The following is a 23,012-nucleotide window of genomic DNA, read 5'->3' as shown; positions in this document are numbered from 1 at the left end:
TCGGTCCTTAGTTAGGTTAGCCTTTGCCGTCCGCCGTGCCTTTGCCGTCAGCTTTTGTTCTATCTTTGCCATCTGCTGCGGACGGCAAAGAAGGGGGACGTTAAGTTTTCTTGTTAGCGGGTGCCACCTCCCTCTTTGCCGTCAGCTAGCGGACGGCAAACATTCTTTGCCGTCCTCTAGCGGACGGCAAAGAGATGGCTGATGGCAAAGACCTTCTTTACTGTCAGCTCTTTCTTTGTCGTCTGCTTTTCGGTAGCTGATGGCAAAGAGCTTCTTCGCCGTCCGCTAGCGGACGACAAAGATCTAGCAGATGGCAAAGTAGCTGATTCTAGTAGTGATAAGAATTAAACGAACATCTACATCATGCATATATGACTCAAAGCTTGCATGCTATAATGTGTTATTTATTCATAATTTGGTTGCCAAATATCATGCGTGCAATGCACGCGTACCTTACTCTAGTCTAAATGGTGTTTGTGTGTGTGTTGTGCATGTTGAGGTGCAAATTTTCTTTTTTTTGGGTACACGTTAAGCTTGTTCTTCCGAAATTTCAAGCCGCGCCTTGTTATGCCGAAAATTGAAGCTAGCGTCTCTGTCTATCGTGCTGCGAAACTCCCGCCTCTTCATCCCGCGCCTTGTTAGCCCGACATATTTAAGATATATCTTTGTCTCGTTGTGCTCCGACAAATCCCTCCATCTCAACCCGCGCCTTGCTATTCCGAAATTACAACGCGTGCGAAAACTCCCACCTCCTGTGAAATCCCGACACGCGAAATGCCTGTGGTACCCCTAAACGGAAAGAACCGCCTCAAATCGGTGGGGGGTACTTTCGTAACTTACCCCACATTTCAGACAAGCGCGTCTCTAAGCCATGGTTCCCCACTGCCATCCCATCTGCCCACCCATTCGTACACCGAGGCCGTGAAAACCCGCGATGAAACCCCACACCCTGCTCCGTCCGCCACCCAGCCGGAGCTTCTTCCCCGGCGACATCGTCCACAGCAACACCTCGACGTCCCTCATCCACCGTACTGGATGAGGATCCGTCGTCGATCTCATCGTCCCGCCGGTTCAGCCACCCCATCCTCCACCTCCAAGGAGCTGCCCCGATGTTCCCCTCGTCTTTCGCGCCACCTCCATTACCACACCGCTGTCTTCACCTGCACCACCGGAAGAGCATCATCATCACCGTTTCCTTGGATGAAGCTGCGGCCTAATCGGCGCCACCAAAGAGGTTGTACACTAATCGCCGCATTTTCTTCTTGATTCAATCTCACGGTGCTGCCGGCGCTCGGTCCCGAGCCGACACGGCGCGGCTCCATCCACGGCGGCGTCGTCGGCCACTTCCTCCACAGCGTCGCTCCCTCGGCGGCGCCGTCCACATCAGTAGGAGCTGCTGCTGCTTTAGCTCTCGCTCGCGCTGCTGCTCTGCTCCTGCTCTCAGTCGCCTGCCTGGTCTGCTCTTGCTATTGCTCTTCTCGCGCTGCTGCTCTCGCTCTTGCTCTTGCTTGCGATGCTGCTCCGATTTGGCTACACTTCAGTCGACTGAATCAACTTTTGGGTCAGTCGATTTCCAAGGGGTGGGCTTGCCAGGGTGAAGGAAGAACCAGCTGCAGCGGGGAGGGGGGCTCGCTGGAGAGGTACCCCACTATCTATCTTAGGGTTCAGGATGGGGGCGGTGGTCGCCGACGGTGGCGGGGCATTGGCGGGGCAGTGGCGTGGGGATCGCCGGAGAAAATGCTCGGCATGGGGGGCCTAGAGGGATGGCCGAGGCGGCGGCGGACCGGCGATGGGGAGTGTTTTCGGGGCGGGCGGGGCGGCACACCGCCAGACGTGGGTGGCGGGGGGCTGCTGTTTGGCCGGTGGTGGCTGGCGGCTCAGGGGGGTGGAGGTTGAAGATGAACCGCAGGCCATTGATTTCGTATCCAACGGCTGCAAAATCGACGGGCGTGTAGCCTCACCTTGCTAGTGCATTCAGTTTCGACAGCAAAATTCAGTTTCGACAGCAAAATTTAGTTTCGACAGCAAAATTCAGTTTGGACAGTTAAGTTCAGTTTCGACAGTTAAGTTCAGAGATGAGCGGTTGACGTATTTTACATCTAGCACTTTGTGGTTATGTATTTTACGTCATGTATTGGAGATGCTATTAGAATTCCACTCAGGTTAACGTTGTTCGTTGTCTCTCTTGTTCTGCTTCAGCCTCGGCGTCGTACAACTCACCGGAGCTGCTCCAACGACGAAACCCTCCATCACAGCAGAGCAGTACCTCGGGCTGCATCTCCAGACGCCTAATATCTTCTTCCCCTCCTCCGACAGCAAAGTCGGCCGGAGCATCCTCACCGGCCAACCCAATCACACTGAGATTGACATGGCTTCTCCAAAGAGGTTGTACACTTGTTGCATCTCTTTTTTACTCTACATGTTATATATATTGTCCACTTGGCACTCGTAGTAACGGGAACTACGACTATTTTATCCTACTATATGACAAGCAGTGAGGTACCAGGCAACTTAGCTATCCGTGATGGACTCTCTTGAACGCCATCATTATTTATCTCTACGCGTTTGAGCTGTGCATTTGTCGATGGGCCTGGGAGTTGAGCTAGTATGGTAGTGTCCTGGGTCCAAAGTAATAGAAGTAGCACAAAAACATTTTTTTAGTGTAGGATTTTCCTTGCTCAAGCCTGCCTACTAGAATCGCCAGTGCTTGAAAGGAAAAGTGAATGAAAAACATAGGAATTGGAAAGTTTCCTATGGTACTACTTTTCATGAATTTGGTGCAAAGGAATGGAGCAAAGGAAAACTGTAGGATTTGTTCCTTTAGTGTCTCCTTGAAATAAAAACCGTAGGAATTCTAATTTCCACTTCCCCTCCTTTTCATATTCCTATTCATCAAGCACAAGACTAAGAGATAGTCGCATAATAGCATTATAACCATACATTTTCTTGTGGTTTGACTTAATCTCACCATGCTTTTTTGCATCCTGTGATCTTCCAATTGTTGTGAATCAAACACCCAGATTGGCAGAAATCCTGTGTTTTTAAATTCTCTATTTTGCACGTGCATTCCTCTCCTATTCCTATTTATTTCCTATCCCTGCATTGTTAGAATCCTCAAATTCAAACAAGCCCTTACTCAATTACTTCTGTTACAGATATATGTCAAAGAAAACTTTGTGTGGTTTGTCCTGCTCCTGCGGCGCTGTGTTCCACCCCAGCTCAGCTGCTCCAACGATGGAAGGGTTCACCCCAGCAGGGATCCGCTCTCCAGACTATCTTTCACCGCCTCAGATCTTCTTCCCCGCCGCCGGCAGCCACGACAACTGCATTACCATCATCAACTGAGCAGATGACCTTGAGGACTACATGGGTCCGCAAGAGAGGTCGCACTCTTCCGTGTCTGCTTATGTTATGCGTCGCTTAATATGATGACATGCTACATTATCGTCGTGTTCACCTATTACACTCTGAGTCAGGTCCAAACGAATGCTGAAACTTGAGTTTTTAAATGGTTGTGGGGTACATATTGGGGAAGCAATCAGTACTATCTGTCTAGTATCTGGTTAATCTCCGGTGTCTACTATGAGTTTCATGTTGGGTGCAAACAAAAATTAAAGGAGCCATTATCTGTATTTTTTAACTAAAGCTATTATCTGCCTGCTATCATTGGTTTTGGGTCTATCCACAGTTTGCTACCATCACTCTGGATTTGTGCATGCACTCCTTACATAATCTCACTATGTTTTATTCCTATGCATGCCAGTTATTGTACACAATGGAACTGATCATGTAGAGCAAAAGAGACGAGCCTTGCGTGGCAATAAAATTTCATGCAGACGTCGTTCCATGGTGGTCGCAAAGGCAGCCCCCCTCCACCCATTTTGGATTGTAATCCAGAGGAAGATAACTGTTCTGAGGGGGATTCAGAAGGAGAAGACCACTCCTATTTACCCCATGAGGTCTTCGCTCTAACTTGGCATGCTGATGTTGGTAATATCATGCATATGGTGCCTTGCATTGCTTACTGTATACATTAAAGATGTCATCTGCTTAGTTTAGACATGCTTTGTGCCAATGCCATCTGTTTTGTTTCTTTATCGTATATGTGAATCATGCAATGCCGTCTTGTCTAGCCAGGCATCATATATGTGAATTTTGCAATGCCACCCTGGTTAGCCAGTCATCTTATATGTGAATTATATCATGCCATTATTTTTTTATTATGTGTTAAATTTGTCAAGAATTTTAGTACATTCAATTACTCTTCCTGTGCATCAGCCATTCGACACGGTCATGGAAAAATCTGGAGTGGAAACAAGGTCTTCAGAGCAGACAATGTTATCTGACGAAGCGCATGTCTTGCTGGTTACCGATAGCTCCTCAGAGGAGGATTCAGAGACAGATCACCAGTCATATTTCCCCCCCTGAGGTGCATGCCCTAACTTGGCAAGGTTATGTTACTCATATCGTGCATATGGTATCTTGAATTGCTATGTCATTTGCTTAGTTTAGAAATGCTTTGTGTGAATGCCACCTGTTTAGTGTCTAATTACAATATATATGAATTATGCAATGCCATCTTGTTGCAAGACATTATATATGTGAATTATGCAATGTTATCTTGTTGCAAGGCATTATGTATGTGAATTATGCAATGCCATGATGTTTAGGCAAGTGTCATATATGTGAATTATATCACGCCGTCCTTTTTTGGTATTTCTCATTGCTTTTGTCGACAATGTTTGTATATTCAACTGCTCTTCCTATGCATCAGCCATTTGAATTGGTGATGGAGAAATATGGAGTGAAAACAAGGTCTTCAGAGCAGACAATGCTACCTGCTGAAGCAGATATCTTGTTGGTTACCGATAGCTCTTCAGAGGAGGATTCAGAGGCAGATGACCAGTCCTATTATCCCCCTGAGGTGTATGCTCAAACTTGGCAGGGTTATATTACTCATATAATGCATATGTTGTATTGCAATGCTTATTTTTTACATCATATACACAATATTGAATGCCATCTCCTTAGTTAACACATCATATATGCAATTGCCCTCTACTCACTTCCTTAGTATATAAATCATATATTTGAATTATGTCATGCCATGATGTTTACATTGACAGCATGTATCTGAATTATGGCATGCCAACCCATTTTCTAAAGACATAATATAGTTATATCATCTCATCCTGTTTACATAGTCATCATATTTTAAATTATGTCATTCTATCCGTGAATTATATCATGCCATCATGTTTCCATCAATGGCATGTTTGTGATTTATGGCATGCCAACCACTTTAATAGACACATCATATAGTTATATCATGTCATCCTGTTTACATAGTCATCATATTTTGAAGTATGTCATTCTATCATGTTTAGTTAGCCATCATACATGTGAAATTGTGTCATGCTATCATGTTTAATTAGCCATCATATATGTGAAATTATGTCCTGCTATTCTGTTTGCTTAGACAACATAAATGTGAATTATTTCATGCCCTGTTTTCTTCCTTACTATCCATTGCACCTGTCTATCTTACAATGGTTGCACATTCAATTACTTTTCTTGTTTATCAGCCATTTCAATTGGAGGGAGTGATGGCAGTATCTGTGGGAGTAAAAACACGGTCTTCAGAAAAGATCGTGCTACCTGTCGATGCAGATAGAACCACGGTTGTACTTGCCCAAGAATCAGCCCCACCACACATAACCCACACTCATGCAGATTGTACCCCTACCCAGTTGGACAGAGAACCAGCTACACCCCTTCTAACCCCAACCCCAGCAGATAGACACTTAGTTCCCGTTGACACAACACCATCTCCACCACAGAGCACCCAAACACGAGCAGTTAGTAAGGCAACTGTAGTGCCCAAATCACGAGGACCAACACTCCAAACCCGAAGTCAATGCTTAAAGCAGAAGAAGAATTGTTCTCAAGTCAGGTTCCGTAGCTATGGTTCATACTACTTTGCTCTTGCATCATTGTATTTACTGATACCAACCAATTTCAAATTTGAAGGATGCAATTGAAACTCCAATGGCGCAACAGGTATGTTTTAAACCTGTTTCTTCAACGTGTTTGGCTGTTTGCTGTTGTAACTTGCTCTATGTTGATTTCAGTTTCAATTGAATAAACAGTTATGTTCTCATGCCATGCACATTACAAGTGTTGTTATTGCTGTGTAGTTTCCCACACTTATATTCTGTGTATGATGCTTTGTCTTAAATAGATATCATTCGAACTGTATCTATCTTGATTTGGCAACACAAACTAGAATGCTATAGACCATACAGTGACCATACTACATAGATATATGTTTGTTACATGCTGTTATCCTATCCACCTTACTACTGAACTGGTTTACCAAAATGAGTTTCATATACTACATTGTAAACCTGAGATGTGTTTGTTTGTTTCCATTTTAGAACGCGGATAAAATATTGGAGAAGAGTACCCTGTTATGCAATGGTAAAGGAAGTAATGCATATAAGGTTCAAGATAGTGAGACATCCCTGTTGGTCTCCAAGAAAGCTGATAAAAACTATATTGAGGACACTGAGACAACCCCAAAGTCCTATCTTGATGTAGTGCTCGAGTTACTGGCTACCACTGCTGACAACAGCTCTTCGAACTAGTTGCCTGAATCAGTTCGGCTTCGTGAGTCTCAACTTCAAGTTGAAAGACATCGATCAGATGTTATGCGACAGGAAGCCGAAGGACTGAGGAAGTCCCTGCAGAATTCAGATGCATACTTTCTGGTGCAACAGCAGGCGCTGGAGGACTTAAGCGCCAAACAAGAGAAAGTTAATAATCTTGCTAAGCATCTTGCCAGCATTATGGGTACCCAGGATATTGTTGGTTGAGCTCTTCTGAAGTGGTTTCAGTTCTGGACTTCTTTTGCTGTGGCGTTTATATGCTGTTGTGTTCCCTATATTTGCACTGGTGGCGAACTTTGATGCCCAGTGGATGTAATATGTGTAACAGCCATGATAGCCTAGTGTAAGTTGCTTGCTTATTTATTTCCTTGTTGTCTTGTTTATTTGTTTGCTTGTAGTCAGTGCAGTTCTTTTTCTGCGGTTTGCTAGTGGCTGTAACAACCTATTTTTTAAATCTAGGCCATAATAACCATGGGCTAATATTTACTGTAGTGACACTGCACCTATGGGTCGTAGAAAGAGTGGGCCTTCTACGGGCCGTATAAACAATGGGCCTTCCACGGGCCGTAGAAACAATGGGCCTTCTACGGGCCGCAGAAACAATGGGCCTTCTACGGGGCGTATCATCAATGGGCCTTATACGGGCAGTGATCGATTGGCCAAACATGGGCCAATAACAGGCCTCATTATGGTCGTAAACGGGCTAGAATTGGAGTCATCCCTTCATGGGCCGACCATAACGGGCCATCGTTAATAGGTCGTATTTCATGATGCTATCAAAACGGCCCAACGTGTTAACGGACCACAAATGGGCCGGCTGTAACCACGGGCTGAATTTGGCCCATTAGCTGAAAATGACAGTAACGGGTCGTAAGTAAATGAATGCTGGAAATGAGCCCAAGAATAAATGGGCTTTGAGAAGGCCGAAAGATAACATGGGCTGGAAACAGCCCAACGGAATAATGGGCCCTTAATGGGTATAAAGTGATACACTGTTCATTATGGGCCAGTTTCACCACGGGCCGTTAATGTGTGTAAAGTAATACACTATTCATTACGGGTCAGTTTCACCACGGGCCGTTAATAGGCCAAGAGTTACATAGGGCCTCATATGGGCCGAAAGACGTCATGGGCCATACATGGGCCAGAAGTGAAAATGGGCTGGAATCATATTAGGTGGCCCACATGACGCTACTGGGCCTAATTCGGATAGGGCGTAACGGGCCTTAGGTTAGCAGTCTGTAAATGGGCTATATGCGAACAAGCCGTTAACAGGCTTTACATGGGCCGGCCCGCCACCTTTTGACCAAGTCAAATGGGCCGGCCTTTTCACAGGAATGGGCCTCTGTTGGGCCGCGCCACATGTCCACGTATCATAGGCGCCTTCTATCCAATGAGTGGATGACATCTGTCCCAACGGTGATCCGACACGTGTCTCCTCCAGCCAATGATGATTTTACACGTGGAAAATCCCCATTGGTCGGGGCTGTTAACGGGTTATTGGATCCAAAACCCGACCCGATTGCTTAACGGCGTTCCGTTACGATGGATGCCACGTGTCATTCACCCTTGACGAAAGCACTTCTGTGACGCGCGATTTATCATCCTGGAAGTGGACACTTCCGTGATGATAATTTTGGTAATGTCATGGAACACTTCTATGACAACACAGGTATGTCTATCTTGATTCTGTCATAAATTTGTCATGGATATACATGCATGACAAAAAATGCGACCTACTGTGACAAACACGTATCATCACGGAAGTGTATTTTTTTTGTAGTGATCAACCACGGCGCCCAAGAAGAATTCCGGCGCTTCGGCTCACCTGTCCACCTCAAAGGCTCCGCCGCCCACAGCCACCAATGCTACGGGAGGTGCGAAGGCGCGCAGGGATGTGGACGCTTCTGGGGATGTGGTTGGAGCAGGCATCACCATCACCACTTCCCCTGCGGCCGGAGCAGGAGCGGGAGAATCCGGAGGAGAGCAACATTAGAAACACCCCAACGACCATGCTCCTCGAGGTACGGGTGAAGGGATTACTACGGCCTTCCTCTCGCCGACGGGCACAGCCACATCAATGGCGCTCGGTCCAGGACGAATCGCCACCCTCCGGCTGCCCCCGTCACGGGAGCGACCGCTGCATGTGTGCCTCCCCCGGTGCAAGTCGACCAAGTCTCTGGGCTCGACGGAGCCACTGGCCCTCAAGCGTCTTCGCCATGCCACCAGCCATCTAGGTGGCCGCCCCGCAATAGCATGGGTACGGAGGCCCTGGCGTGGACTCAGATGCTGCTAAGGTTTCCGCAAGGGGCCGAGCAGATGGACGAGTGGTGTGCCACCATCCAGAGCCTGCTCTGTTTCACCAAGGCTGGGGGCTTGCAGCGAGCTCTCCCACCATGGCCTCCCCAAGGAACGACAAAGGCTAATGCTTCTCGTCGTACGGAAGGGGCCACACCCACGGTACAGTCCCCGCCACGGCAGCCAGTGCGAGCATAGCAGAATCAAGAACCTGATGACGTCTCGATGGTCTCTTCTGACCCTTGAGCACGTTCGGACTGACGACAAGCCCCGGAGGATAGGCGGAGGGGAGACGCACGCGTTGTCATTGAGCGACGCCACGAGGACCACCGCCGGACCAATGGGTGTGATGGTCCTGACGTTGACGAGCCTGCGCTCGATATTGGCGGGTGCCTACCTTTTGAGGTTTGGTGCCTAGCCTTTACTCGTGAGCTGCGGCAAGTCCGTTGGCCATCCGTCCGCATGTTCAAGCCGGAGATACCCGAGAAGTATGATGGGAGGCTAAACCCGGTAGAGTTTCTGAGCATCTACACCATCGTTGTTCAAGCTACCGGGGGAAGAGATGAGAAGGTATTCGCTAATTACTTCCTTTTGGCTCTCAAGTCCATTGTGAGGTCCTGGCTGATACACTTGCCGGAGAACTCCATTTCGTCATGGCCTGACCTTTTCCATGAGTTCATTGGCGCCTTCATTGGCGGCCACCAAGAACCAGGACGGCCCAACATTTTGTAGCTCCTCCAACAGAAAGAAGGAGAAACTCTTCGAAAGTATTTGCAGAGATTAAGTAGAGTCCACAGGAACATCCCGAAAACATCCACCCGGCAGCTATGATAGCCGCCATCTAGTCAAATGTGTGCAACTACAGGGTTCATTCCAAGATGAATGTACGGTTGCCCAAGGCTATGAAGGAGCTTTACACCTTGGTGGATAAGTGTGCTCGGATGGAGGAGGGAAGGAAGTTACTTGGGGAGGAGGACTGCATCAGGGTTGATTCAGAGGAAGATGATGAATCCACCAGTCAGAAGAAGAGCAAGAAGCACAATAAGAGGTGCAAGAATGTGGCATTGATGACTGTTGAAGGTTCGGGTACACCTAATATGGGAAAGACGGCTAAGACCAAAGCCCGAGGCAAGGAGGTTGTCGTGTGCGCTGACTGCCGGGAAGTTGCGGCTGCCGAGAAGGCCTGGAAAGGCGATGGACCATATTGCAAGATTCATGTGACCAAGGGCCACGACCTTCAAGATGTTATCAGGTTGATCTGCTCGTCAAGAGGCAAAGAGTAGAATACGAGAAGCATGATAAGGAAAAGGGTCAGAATGTCGCTGGCGGTAAGGGTCGAGGCGGTGAAGTAAATCGCCCCGGCAAACCCCTTCGGAACAAAGGATAACCCGCCAGAGGTCAAGAGAAGGAAGCCTGTGATGATGAGAGTGATGGAGAGGATGAAGAGGATACCAGTGAACAAGAGTTTCAGAAGGCCACTGACGCCCTGTGTACTGACAGGGGTGCATCCCTGCACACATCTCACCGCCAACTCAAACGGTGGGCGCATGAGGTCAATGTCGTGGAACTAGCACCAGAGGCCTGGAAACAACTCAAATGGTCATGCACACCCATCATCTTTGACAATGAAGATCATCCTTACCGTACCACTACGGTAGGGTGTTTGCCATTGTTGGTCTCTCACCTCAAAGTCACTAAGATGTTGGTGGACGGCGGGGCCGGGTTGAATCTGATTTCCCCAAAGGTTATCAAGAAACTTCAGATAGCAGAAGAGGAGTTAAAGGTCACCGACACATTTCAAGGAGTTAATCCTGGCAGAAATCATTCTAAGGGAAAGATCACGTTGTCCGTGACATTTGGAGGGGAGTTGAACTATCGGAGTGAAAAGATTGTGTTTGATTTGGTCGACCTCCCCTTGCCGTAAAATGGGATCCTTGGACGACCAGCCATGGCTAAATTCATGGTGCCATCCCACTATGCCTACAACAACTTGAAGATGCCTGGGCCAGTTGGAGTCATTTCATCCCATCAGATGAGAAGGACGCAATCATTTGCATGGGCAAGATGTACCATAACGTGGTCGCGGCAGAGGTAGCGGTAGTAGCCGTTCCCGCCAAGGAGAGCAGAGGAAAGAAGAAGGATAGCAAGGACACTAGCCAGGAATCTGGGAAGCATACCTCTTCGGAGTACGTTGCGCCTATTGATGACTTGTGGAGAGTTCCAGCAGCAAAAGTACCAAGGTTACTACTCCACAAGTAAAGAAGGTCCCAGCAAGGCTAACTGGTGTTGATGGTACTTTCACCATCAGCTTCACCCTCGATGGCAAATAGGAAAGCGTGCTTGTTGCCTTCTGTGGGTGAATATCGATGTGTTTGCCTGGCAACCATCTGATATCCCTGGTGTTCCCATGGAGGTAATTGAGCTCCACCTGCTGTCTGCCCACATGCCAGACCCGTCAAGCAGAAAGTCCGGAAGCAGGCCTTGGAGAGGTAGTTGTTTATTGCAGAGGAAATCAAGAAGCTTGAAGCAGCTGGTTTGGTAAGAGGAGTGCTACATCCCACATGGCAAGCAAATCCAATGGTGGTCCCGAAGGATAACGGGAAATGGAGGCTTTGCATAGATTTCACACATCTCAACAAGGCTTGCTCGAAGGACCCATTTCCCTTTCCGCGCATCAATCAGATGGTGGATTCCACTTTGGGCTGCGATTTGCTTTCCTTCCTGGATGCATATTCTGGGTATCACTAGATCTTCATGTCCAAGGAGGATGAAGACAAGACCTCATTCATCACCCCATGTGGTACGAATTGTTATCCGCATGCCATTCGGATTAAAGAGTGCCGGGTCTACTTTTGAAAGGGCAGTCCATATTGGTTTCGAACCACAGCTGCATAGAAACATTGAAGCTTATATGGATGACATTGTGGTCAAGACAAAGGAAAGAGCAACTCTTATCCAGGATTTGGAGGAGAAATTTGCGAATCTACGCAAGATCAACATGAAGCTCAACTCATAGAAGTGTGTTTTTGGCGTTCCCTCTGGCAAGCTACATGGGTTCTTTGTGTCCCATTGGGGGATCAAGGCCAACCCCGACAAGATTAAAGCCGTCGAGCAGATCCAAGCACCAAGGACAATCAAGGATGTGAGGCATCTGACAGGGTTCGCTGCCGCGCTACCTTGCCATTCTTTAAAATCCTAAAGAAGGCAGGGCCCATGGAGTGGACCCCAGAAGCAGATGCGGCCTTCCAAAAACTGAAAGCCTACTTGTCCTCTGTGCCCACCTTGGTTGCTCCCAAGCCACAAGAGCCGTTGCTACTATTCTTAGCGGCAACCAACCAAGTGGTTAGCGTAGCCCTGGTGGCATAGCGTGAAGTGGACGAAGCAAAGAGTGAGCAAGGACCGACAGAGTCAGATAAGGATCATGGCAGAAGTTAGCACGACAGCGAGAGCAACCCCAAGGACACGGCAAGGAAGAAAGTAGTGCAGCACCTAGTGTACTTCGTCAGTTCCTTATTACAAGGGGCTCGATTGAGGTACTCCGGTGTGCAAAATTTGATCTTTGGTCTCATCATGGCCTCAAGGAAACTGCACCACTACTTCCAAGTGCATGAGATCACAATTGTCACTCGCTGCGCGTTGCAGAGGATACTCCGAAACCCTGAGGCTACCAGCAGAATAGTGGAGTGGGCTTTGGAGTTGTCCATTTTTGGTCTGAAATTTGAGAGCACATCAATAATCCAGAGTAGAGCGTTGGTAGAGTTTATTGCGGAATGGACGCCAACCCCTGACAAGGATGTAACAGAAACAATAATCCCCGGCAAGGAGGTACCCCAAGAATGGATTATGTATTTCGATGGTGCCTTTTCCCAACAAGGTGTGGGGGATGGCGTGCTTATTGTCACCCCCTCAGGGGAGCACTTGAAGTACGCCGTCCAGATGCATTTTTCCCAGGAAGAAGCAACCAACAATACAACAGAGTATGAAGGGCTCCTTGCCGGGCTCAGGATTGCCACAGAGTTGGGAATTAAGTAGTTGATAATTCGAGGAGACTTACAGCTTGTGGTGAGACAAGTCAACAAGGATTATCAATGTCTATTGATGGAGGCATACATTGAGGAAGTGAGGAGATTGAAGGAGCGCTTTGACAGATTGCAAATAGAGCACGTACCACGTGCAAAAAACAGCATAGCTAATCATCTCTCAAAGTGTGCTGCACAAAAGCTTCCCTTGGAACTAGGAACTTTTGTTCTCCATCTTACTCAGCCCTCCGTATCCCCAACAACAATGTCCCGGAAAAGGATAAAGATGGACTCCAGTAAGCCTCTCCTGGTGGAGCATTCCACTCCTGGCAGGGACCCTGCCAGAAACAACTCCTCACAACTTGCTGGCCCGCCGGGACCATAGTCCCCTGGGACGGGGAGTGTGCTCCCGCAGTTGAGTATGTGCCGCTAGTCCTTGTTGCCGAGCCCCTGGCTCCAACGTGGGCAAGGCACATAGTCCACTTTCTCCAAACCGGAGAACTCCCCAATGACCAAGATGAGGTTGAAAGAGTAGCTCAGAGGGCCAGTAATATCCATTTGTCGATGCCACTCTGTACAAAAGGAGGCCCGATGGTGTGAAATTGAAGTGCATGTGCCGGGAAGAAGGAAATGAACTGCTAGCTGAGATACATAAATGCAAGTGCGGATCCCACATTGGATCAAGGGCATTGGTTCGGAAAGCATTCCGACAAGGATTCTATTGGCCCACAGCCCTCCAAGATGTGGTTGAGCTACTCATGAAATGTGAAGCCCGCCAGTTCCATTCCAAGAACATCCACCTACCTACCCAAGCTCTTCAGACAATCCCTTTATCATGGCCATTTTCGGTCTGGAGGCTCGATATCCTCGGCCCTTTCCCCCGAGCAATCGGGGGTTTGGAATTCTTGTTCCTTGCCATCGAGAAGTTTACAAACTGCTCGGAAGTGACACCCGTGAAAAAGGTGACTGCTCAGTCAGCTATCAAGTTCTTGAAAGAACTGGTGTGTCATTTTGGAGTCCCGGCAAGGATCATTACCGACAATGGCACCCAGTTCACGAGCCGCGCCTTCATGTAATATGCTTGTACCCTTGGAAGCAAGGTCTCATTTACCTCTGTCGCACATCCCAGAAGCAATTGACAAGCAGAGAGGGCGAACGCCAGAGTGCTGCGGGGACTCAAGACAAGAACCTTTGATATGCTGCGGAAGCACGTCAGAAGGTGGATCGATGAGCTACTGGTAGTCCTTTGGTCCCTCAGAACGACACCAAATCGAGCTACCAGGCAGACTCCTTTCTCCTTGGCCCATGGGAGAAGCGCTTATCACCATGGAACTCATTTATGGGTTGCCTCGAGTGCTTGCCTACGTTGAAGTACCGCAAGATCAGCACCTACGTGATGATGATGTGCTACTCGAGGAAAACTGTCTCCGGGCTGCTACGCGTGTTGCATGCTATCAGCAAGCCCTGCGTCGCTATCATAGCGGCAATGTTCATGCCTGGTGTTTTTGAGGAAGGTGACCTTGTCCTTAGGCGCGTTCAGTCGGCTAAGGGTACATAAAAGTTGACGCTGAAGTGGGAATGCCCTTACCGGGTAGTATGAGTCATCAGACCTGGCGTAGTCCATTTGGAGATGGGAGATGCCATTCAATTGCAAAACTCATGGAATATTGAGTATCTCCGCAAGTTCTACCCATAAGGCGCGGCCGTCGGGCCCTGCCCGGCAGCCACCCTTTTCTATAGGCCTTGCCTCAGTTGCATGTAACCCCTTGTACAAACCCAGGGCGATAACCCAGAGCACCAGATAACTAAATGAAGCACTAGGGTCCCCCAACCAAGTTGCATGCATGGATGATCATTCCAAGAGCATTGCATAAGCATTTCATGAGCATTTGCATTTGCATATAGATAGGATCACATCCTGCGTCATTCTCATCGACATGAAGCTGCAGGTTCCTACCGTGAACTTGGCTTCTACAAGGAGTTGAGGAGATGGACCAGCACTGCGGATCCCCGGCAAGCTAAACAGATAAGTTCTACCTCTTGTCCATAAGTGCTCTATAAGCTGAAACTGTTGCATGAGAAAACCTCGCCACTCTTCGAAGCTTAGGTGCTCCTACTTTTGGCTTGAACGTTCCTTCGCCCTGGGTGGTCGTAGTAGTCTTTGATGAAAAAGGGTTGACGGGGGGCTGGTCCCTTTATTTTTTGGCCCGGTAGACTCCGGTCCCCGGCAACAAAATAAAAAGGGTACCGACAGGATAGCTTACCACGGAAGACTCGTTTATTATGGACATACACATGCACGATTTCCCGGCAAGGCTCATCTTTTTCATTAATATGCTGATGATACAAGTACAAGCCTTACAGAACACAAACATGGACTTGAGACATTACATTATTTGAATTAAAATTTGGCAAGTGCCTACAGATTTAAGATTGAAAAAAGATAAGTGCCCCTTGATCCCCTTGCTTGTCCCTCTCCTCCCAGGCATGACAGGTGAAGGCATAGAGGGAAAAAGAGGCACCTGGGTGGAAGCCCATCCTGACCCCATCGGGCCCCAAGAGAGGCAGCCCGACAGACGCGGGAGACGTCGGCAAACGCGTCGATGGAGAGCAAGCCGGAGGCGACCCAACAACCGCCACCACCAAGACCATCAGGGCGCGGTAGGGCCAACAGAGTTGTAGCTCGAGAGGAAGCCTGTTGGGGGTCCAGCTAGGAGGTCACTAGAGGAAGGCGGGAGGCACCACCCCCACCTCTACATCCAACTCCCTGGCAAATTGCCTTGCCGGGGAGGAGACGCAGATGATGGTGCTGCCACCTGATGAAGATGGTGCGGGCGGCAGTCAACAAGTGTCAGAGTCGTCGCCTCCCCGCCCCGTTGCTGCCATCATCGCCACCACTGTCCTCCTCGTCGCTTTCGCTCGACGAGGAGCTTTCGTCATCGGTGGAGCTCTCTGCACAACACCCTAAGCGAATTCCTGAGCGCCCGAAGATCTTAACGGAGAGCAGGTCACTCTCCATTAATTTAAATTGGAGAACATGCCCCTCCGACAAGCTATCAGATCGGGCTAAGGTCTTCCAACCGTGACGGAAGTACATGACATGAGGAGCGGGGAAGTCGACATCAACCCACATGCCGCTATTCCCACAGCCCCTCATGTGTAGCCTCAGAGCGCGTGGTAGTTCAAGCTCCATTTTCCGCGAGAATAGAGTAGATGGACGGAGGTGGCCGAAAGGAGGTTTGTACAGCCTGATGACGAACTGTCGAGGCTGATCTCCGATTTGGCCTTCCATCTGGGGGGGAGCCGCCACTGCGGGCATGGCCAAAGCGCCACCCCGTCCTCCTCTTCCTTGATCACCGCAGCGGCCACGACCATGGCCCCTCCCTCCGCCTCTCGTAGCGGGTTCCGGAGCCATGGGGTCCAAAGGAAGGGGAATATGTTGTTGAGAAGAAACCGTCTTTGCCACCGTTGGAATACCACCGCGCCCTCGTCCTCTCACAATGGCAAGTGAAGAAAGACTACGGAGGAAGAAGAAGAAGAAGAAGAAGAAGAAGAAGAAGAAGAAGAAGAAGAAGAAGAAGAAGAAGAAGAAGAAGAAGAAGAAGAAGAATCAGGTGCGTATGAAGACGCCCCGCTCCTACCCCCTTTTATAGAAGGATGAGGTAGGGGTTGGCCTCTCGCTCAGGGGGCGGCTACCCTACTCCTCCAATATGGCCTCCCTGCCCATCTAGTGGCGCAGGGAGTCAGGACCGACCCGCTGCTCCAACAAGTGACACCTAGTTTTCTACCATGGCACTCACACATGTGCTCTCCGCATCCACCACCTACCCCTCCTAATGCATGGAGTACACATGTAGGTGCACCCGAAGCATGGAGGCAAGTGGGATGGCAGTTTCCATCCCGTGATCGTGGGATGCTGGCGTCCTGTGGGCCACGATCTGAGTTTTTTCGTAACATTGGGCATGACGCGTGGGAAAACCGGAAACTGGACCAGGATCAATATGAGTGAACAAGCAAAGAAGATATCAAGCGACCAGCCTCTTCGGCGCCCCTGCCTGTGCACTTATTAGGGCCTACCCCGATGACACTCGGCAACAAGATCAGGGTAGGCCCGGGGGCTTCTATCGGTGCAACAAACCCTGGGTCTGTTGCCCAGACCGTCCATACGCACGGGAAGAAGACTATGGCACCGGGCCGTGCCAGAGTACAGGAGACGAAGATCTTCGAGGGGCTAACATTCAGATCAAGAGGACCATGTTCAAGCTAGAGAAGTAAGATACCACCAGGAGAAAAGCCTCCCTTGTCGGGCAGGCAAGCTCAGCAAGGGAGGAGCCACCCCCGAAAGATAACATCCAAGATGTCCCGGCAGGGCCTGCCGGGGCTCGCGGAGGCAAATCCACCTCACCAACGACTCCACCACGACCGACGTCGTCAATTAGTGTGGTGTCAAGCCACAAAGTGATTAAGTGGCAGTCATTCTCCACATGGCAGCCTGTTTCTACAGGAATACCTACAAACGACACCCGTCCTATGACGTGTCAGGCAAGCAGGCGCGAAGCTGGCAAAATAGCCCGGCAAGGCTTGCCGGGCGAACAACGGTGTGACGTTGAGCGGCGCATTTAATGCGCTCTGTCAGCCTGCAGAGTTAGGTATGATAGCACTTCTTGCTATATTATCAGTGCATAATGACTGATTTGGCACTGTGGTGACTCTTAATCTATAAAAGGAGGCCCGTGGCAACCGTAGAAGAGGTGAGAAGATCGGACACCCACACACTCATACGCGAGTACCACTATAGACCCTGCTAGGCAAGTGTACTGCGCTCCACCACCATTCTTCCACCATTAATCCACCAAAGCAGGAGTAGGGTTTTACACCTCGCGGCGGCCTGAACCTGGGTAAAATTGCTCGTGTGATTTCTATCGTTCTGCTCCACGCTCCTCTGCTCTTTGTGCAACATGACACCCCCCCTGCCGAACCAGCAAGGGACCCTTGGTCCCATAGGTGCTCGTGGTCTCCCATGATAGAAAGTAGCCCCCGGGCCCCAGGCACGCCCGAAACTGGCTTCGAGGAGAAGCCAAGGGGCAGAGTTGAAGCGCCCCAGGCCCCAATCGCCTGTGGTCCAGGCTTGACGTGTGGCGCCAGACCGGACGTGGACGCCTCCATTTCCCCATGTTGCCTCAGTCATCGCCTTGACTTGACAACTACCTGGCGGACGCAGCAGGGTCATCATCGCTCGGAACATGGAGGGGCACCGGTTTGCTTTCGACTTCATATAAAAGGGTGGGGGCAGAGCCCCCTAGCCCATCTTCATCTTCTAGCTTCTTTGTTCTCCAATATCCGCCACATCCACCACCTCACCAAAGCAGCCATGGTGCTGGCTAGGCAGTTCTCGATTGAAGAGGAGGGTAAGGCACCCCAGGAGGTGCGGGAGGCGCCGCCGCCCAAGAAAGGGCGCGGCCGTCCCTGCAAATTTGTGTCCTCAACGGTCAACTTGCCCTTGGCCGCCGCACTTCCAGCAGCAGTGGACACTGTTGTGGAGGAAGCTCGAGCGACGATGACTATGACGAGCCGCCCCATCACCGCGCCTGGACCCAGGAGGGTGGTAAGCTGCCACGCCATCACACCCTAGCTCAGGAGGACGTCGAGTCACCGCACCACCACGCTCACGTCAAGTAAGAGGAGGACTCAGACTAGGCGCAGGGGATGGCGAAGCTAAGCCTCAGGAGCAGCAGTCCTCGGGAGTCCACGTCTTCGTTTTTGTTTCCTACATGAAGAATCATGGCAGAACCCCTCGGGGGTGTGTAACGGACCACGACATTTGTGCCCCTATATGAATGTTTCCTTCTTACATTTTAGCATTTATGTTATTAGTGATCAAAAAAGTTCTCGCCTGGCGTGATTAGTATAACTTAGCTCGGTGTGTTCATGGCCCTTGGTGGGTTCCTGCGTCTCGGGGGGCACCCCTCCAGAGCCTTGGTACCCGGGCGGGTTCTTTCCTTGCGATGACGCGGTTAGGGTACAGGGGCGGCCTCGGGAGCTCATCGGGGGGTCTTCCTTTTCGCAACCCGATATATCTAGAGCCTCGAGTAGTGTGCTACCCGCGAGGCCTCCGGAGACCCCGGGGGTGCCCATGCCAAGCATGGAACCCCGCAAGGCGGCGGCAATAGGTGTACACAGGGTTTCTTGTCGATGAGCCAGGCTGTGACTGCCGATCATCCCGAGTTTGTAGCCCCCGATTGATGGCTGCCTGCCGCCCGGCAAGGCTGGGCGCAGGCCCTCCTGAGGTCGAGGGGCCGATGGCTCACTCGAGAGCGTCGTGAAAGGGCTCGTCCACGAATATCTTGGTGAGGTACACCATGAGCGGGCCTGCCGCTAGTGCAACCTAGTCCAACTCAGGCTCAGGCGTATACGCCGTGTCCAGCCCATGCTCACGGGATGCAATGGAGGGAGCCACATGCTTCCCTCCTTCGCAAAGACGGAAATCAAGAGAGGAAGCACTACAAGAAGACGAAATAAAAATCCCCACTTTTTCAAATAAAGACACGAGAACTTCAAATTTCACTCTGAGAAATAGCAAATTTGTGCTACAAGAGAAAGCAAAGAACGGCCGCGTCATCCGCCTATACTAGTCTTCTGGTCTTCCCGCCAGCGCAGAGCATGGGGCTCCCACTAGGCATGAGCATAGTCGCTGGAAGACCATGTCGTCCGCCAGCGGGGAGCATGGGACTTTGACTTGGACGTGGGTGGGAGCCCCGTGAAGCTCGGGAGCAGCACTCAGGAGACTACGGGGCATGTACAAACCCACTCATTAGTACGTGAGAGTGTCACAAGTAGAACTTGTGAAGATGCTGGATGTTCCAGGCATTCTGGATGGGGACCTCACCCTGCGTCTCCAGGCATACAACGCTAGGCCTGTAGACATGGGCGATCCTGAACGGCCCCTCAGACATGGGCGACAGCTTGTGCAGGCCCTCCTTGGAGAGGACCCACCTTAGGACGAGGTCCCTGACCTTGAGAGTCCGGGAGCGGGCGCTGTGGCCATGGTAGCGCCGCAACGCCTGCAGGTACCTTGCCGGGCGGAGCGCTGCTCGGCGGCATGCCTCCTCCCTATGCACGAGGTCTGTCTCCCGCGCGGCATCCTGACGCGCCTTGTCAAATGCCATGACGTGCGGGAAGCGATGCCCGACCTCGTGCGGGAGGTCCACCTCGCCCCCGCAGATGGGGAAGAACAGGGTCTCGCGGGCGGGCTTAGTCGTGGTGGTGCGAATGGACCACAACATGGGCTGAAGCTCAATGAGCCTACCCCGTATGTAGGCCTCGAGCGTTTTCTTCAAGCTCTTTGTCTTGAGACCCCTTAGGACCTCCGCGTTGGCGTGCTCTCCCTGGCCATTGCTTAGTGGGTGTGCCACAGAAGCATAGCATATCTGTGTGCCAAGGTTAGCACAATATGTCCTGAAAAGATTGCTTGTGAACTAGAAGCCATTGTAAGTAATGATATGACTAGGGACCCCGAAGCAGCTCACGAGGCCCTTGATGAACTTGACGACTGAGTTGGCAAGAATGGTGCGCACGGGCTCCACCTCTGCCCACTTGGTGAACTTGTCGATGGCAACATACATGTAGCGGTATACGCAGACTAGCCGAGGGAACGGGCCCAGGATATCCAGCCCCCAGACCGTAAAGGGCCATGAAAGTTGGATGATTTGGAGTCCTTGCACGGACTGGTGAATCTGCTTGGCATGGAACTGGCAGGCTCATAGGATTTCACCTGCTCGGTGGCGTCGTTTAGCACCGTTGGCCAGTAGAACCCATAGCGGAATAGCTTACCCACGAGGGTACACTACGAGGACTGGTGCCCACACTCTCGCCATGGATGTCCGCCAACAGCTCGCGCCCCTGCTCCTTGGATATGCACCACAGCATGACATCGTTGGGACGCTTTTGGTACAACTTGCCATCCTGCAAGCAATAAGAAGTAGCTTGGCAAACCACGCGCTCCGTGTCCTCCTACTTCTTCGCCAAGCCTCGCAGGAGGAGGTTGAAGCCACCTTCTCAAGCGATGTCTTGATGACCCAGGGATGGGGGATAACCGCCCACGCCTGTGGCCCGAAAGGGAGGCATGCCCTTCATTTTAGGAACGACGAGGAATCTATGCTCTTCTTCAAGGCCATCGGGGAGGATGACGAACGCCTGGAGTGCTGCCCCAGGGGCGGCAACAGCAACAACGAGGCCTCCCCGGGTGTACTTGCCCATGGCCACAGTACCTCCAGCAGCAGTGATGCTGATACGTCTCCAACGTATCTATAATTTTTTATTGTTCCATGCTATTATATTACCTGTTTTGGATGTTTAATGGGCTTGACTATACACTTTTATATCATTTTTGGGACTAACCTATTAACCGGAGGCCCAACCTAAATTGTTGTTTTTTGCCTATTTCAGTGTTTCGCAGAAAAGGAATATCAAACGGAGTCCAAACGGAATGAAACCTTCAGGAGAGTTATTTTTTGAACAAACGCAATCCAGCAGACTTGGAGTGTACGTACGGAATAAACGAGGCGGCCACGAGGTAGGAGGGCGCGCCCAGGGGGTAGGCGCGCCCCCCACCCTCGTGGGCCCTCGTGGCTCCCCTGACCGACTTCATTCAGCTATATATACTCATATACCCTGAAAACATCCAGGAGCACCATGAAACCCTATTTCCACCACCGTAACCTTCTGTACCCGTGAGATCCCATCTTGGGGCCTTTTCCGGAACTCCACTGGAGGGGGAATCGATCACGGAGTTCTTCTACATCAACACCATAGCCTCTCCAATGAAGTGTGAGTAGTAGACCTTCGGGTCCATAGTTCTTAGATAGATGACTTCTTCTCTCTCTTTGGATCTCAATACAATGTTCTGCTCGATCTTCTTGGAGATCAATTCGATGTAATTCTTTTTGTGGTGCGTTTATCGAGATCCGATGAATTGTGGGTTTACGATCAAGATTATCTTCGAACAATATTTGAATCTCCTCTGAATTCTTTTATGTATGATTGGTTATCTTTGCAAGTCTCTTTGAATTATCAGTTTGTTTTGGCCTACTAGATTGATCTTTCTTGCAATGGGAGAAGTGCTTAGCTTTGGGCTCAATCTTGCGGTGTCCTTTCCTAGTGACAGCGGGGCAGCAAGCCACATATTGTATTGTTGCCATCGAGGATAAGAAGATGGGGTTTATATCATACTGCTTGAGTTATCCCTCTACATCATGTCATCTTGCCTAATGTGTTACTCCGTTATTATGAACTTAATACTCTAGAAGCATGCTGGATGTCGGTCGATCTGTGGACTAATAGTAGTAGATGCAGAATCATTTAGATCAACTTGTCGCGGACATGATGCCTATATACATGATCATGCCTAGATATTCTCATAACTATGCACTTTTCTACCAATTGCTCGACGGTAATTTGCTCACCCACTGTAATACTTATGCTATCTTGAGAGAAGCCACTAGCGAAACCTATGGCCCCTGGGTCTATTTTCCATCATATAAGTTTCCGATCTAGTTTATTTTGCAATCTTTACTTTTCAATCTATATCATAAAAATACCAAACACTACTGGAATCAGAGGATTTGCCATCAGCCCCTTCTTTGTTGTCTGCTAGCGGACGACAAAGGAGGTCTTTGCTGTTCGTTTCCGAAAAACAGACGGCAAAGAACTGGGTGATGGCAAATAGCATATTTGCCATCAGCCAGTTCTTTGCCGTCTGCTAGCTGACGGCAAAGAAGATTTGCCATCGGCTAGCGGACGGCAAAGAGGGAGGGGGCCCCACTAACGAGGTGCTTAAAAAAAATGATACCGCCCCCCTCTTTGCCATCTGCTAGCGGACGGCAAAGAGCAAAAAAGCGGACGGCAAAGGGGGGCGGACTGCAAAGATTTAACTTATCTAACGGCGGCCGCGCCCGACCCCGCCCCTCTCTCTCTCTCTCTCTGTTTCTCTCCCTCTTCACACGCGTGCCGCCGCCCCCACCACTCGCCG

The sequence above is a fragment of the Triticum aestivum genome, chromosome 4B, assembly GCF_018294505.1.
Source record: "Triticum aestivum cultivar Chinese Spring chromosome 4B, IWGSC CS RefSeq v2.1, whole genome shotgun sequence".
Classification (NCBI taxonomy): Eukaryota; Viridiplantae; Streptophyta; class Magnoliopsida; order Poales; family Poaceae; genus Triticum; species Triticum aestivum.
This window is presented reverse-complemented; position numbering follows the sequence as displayed.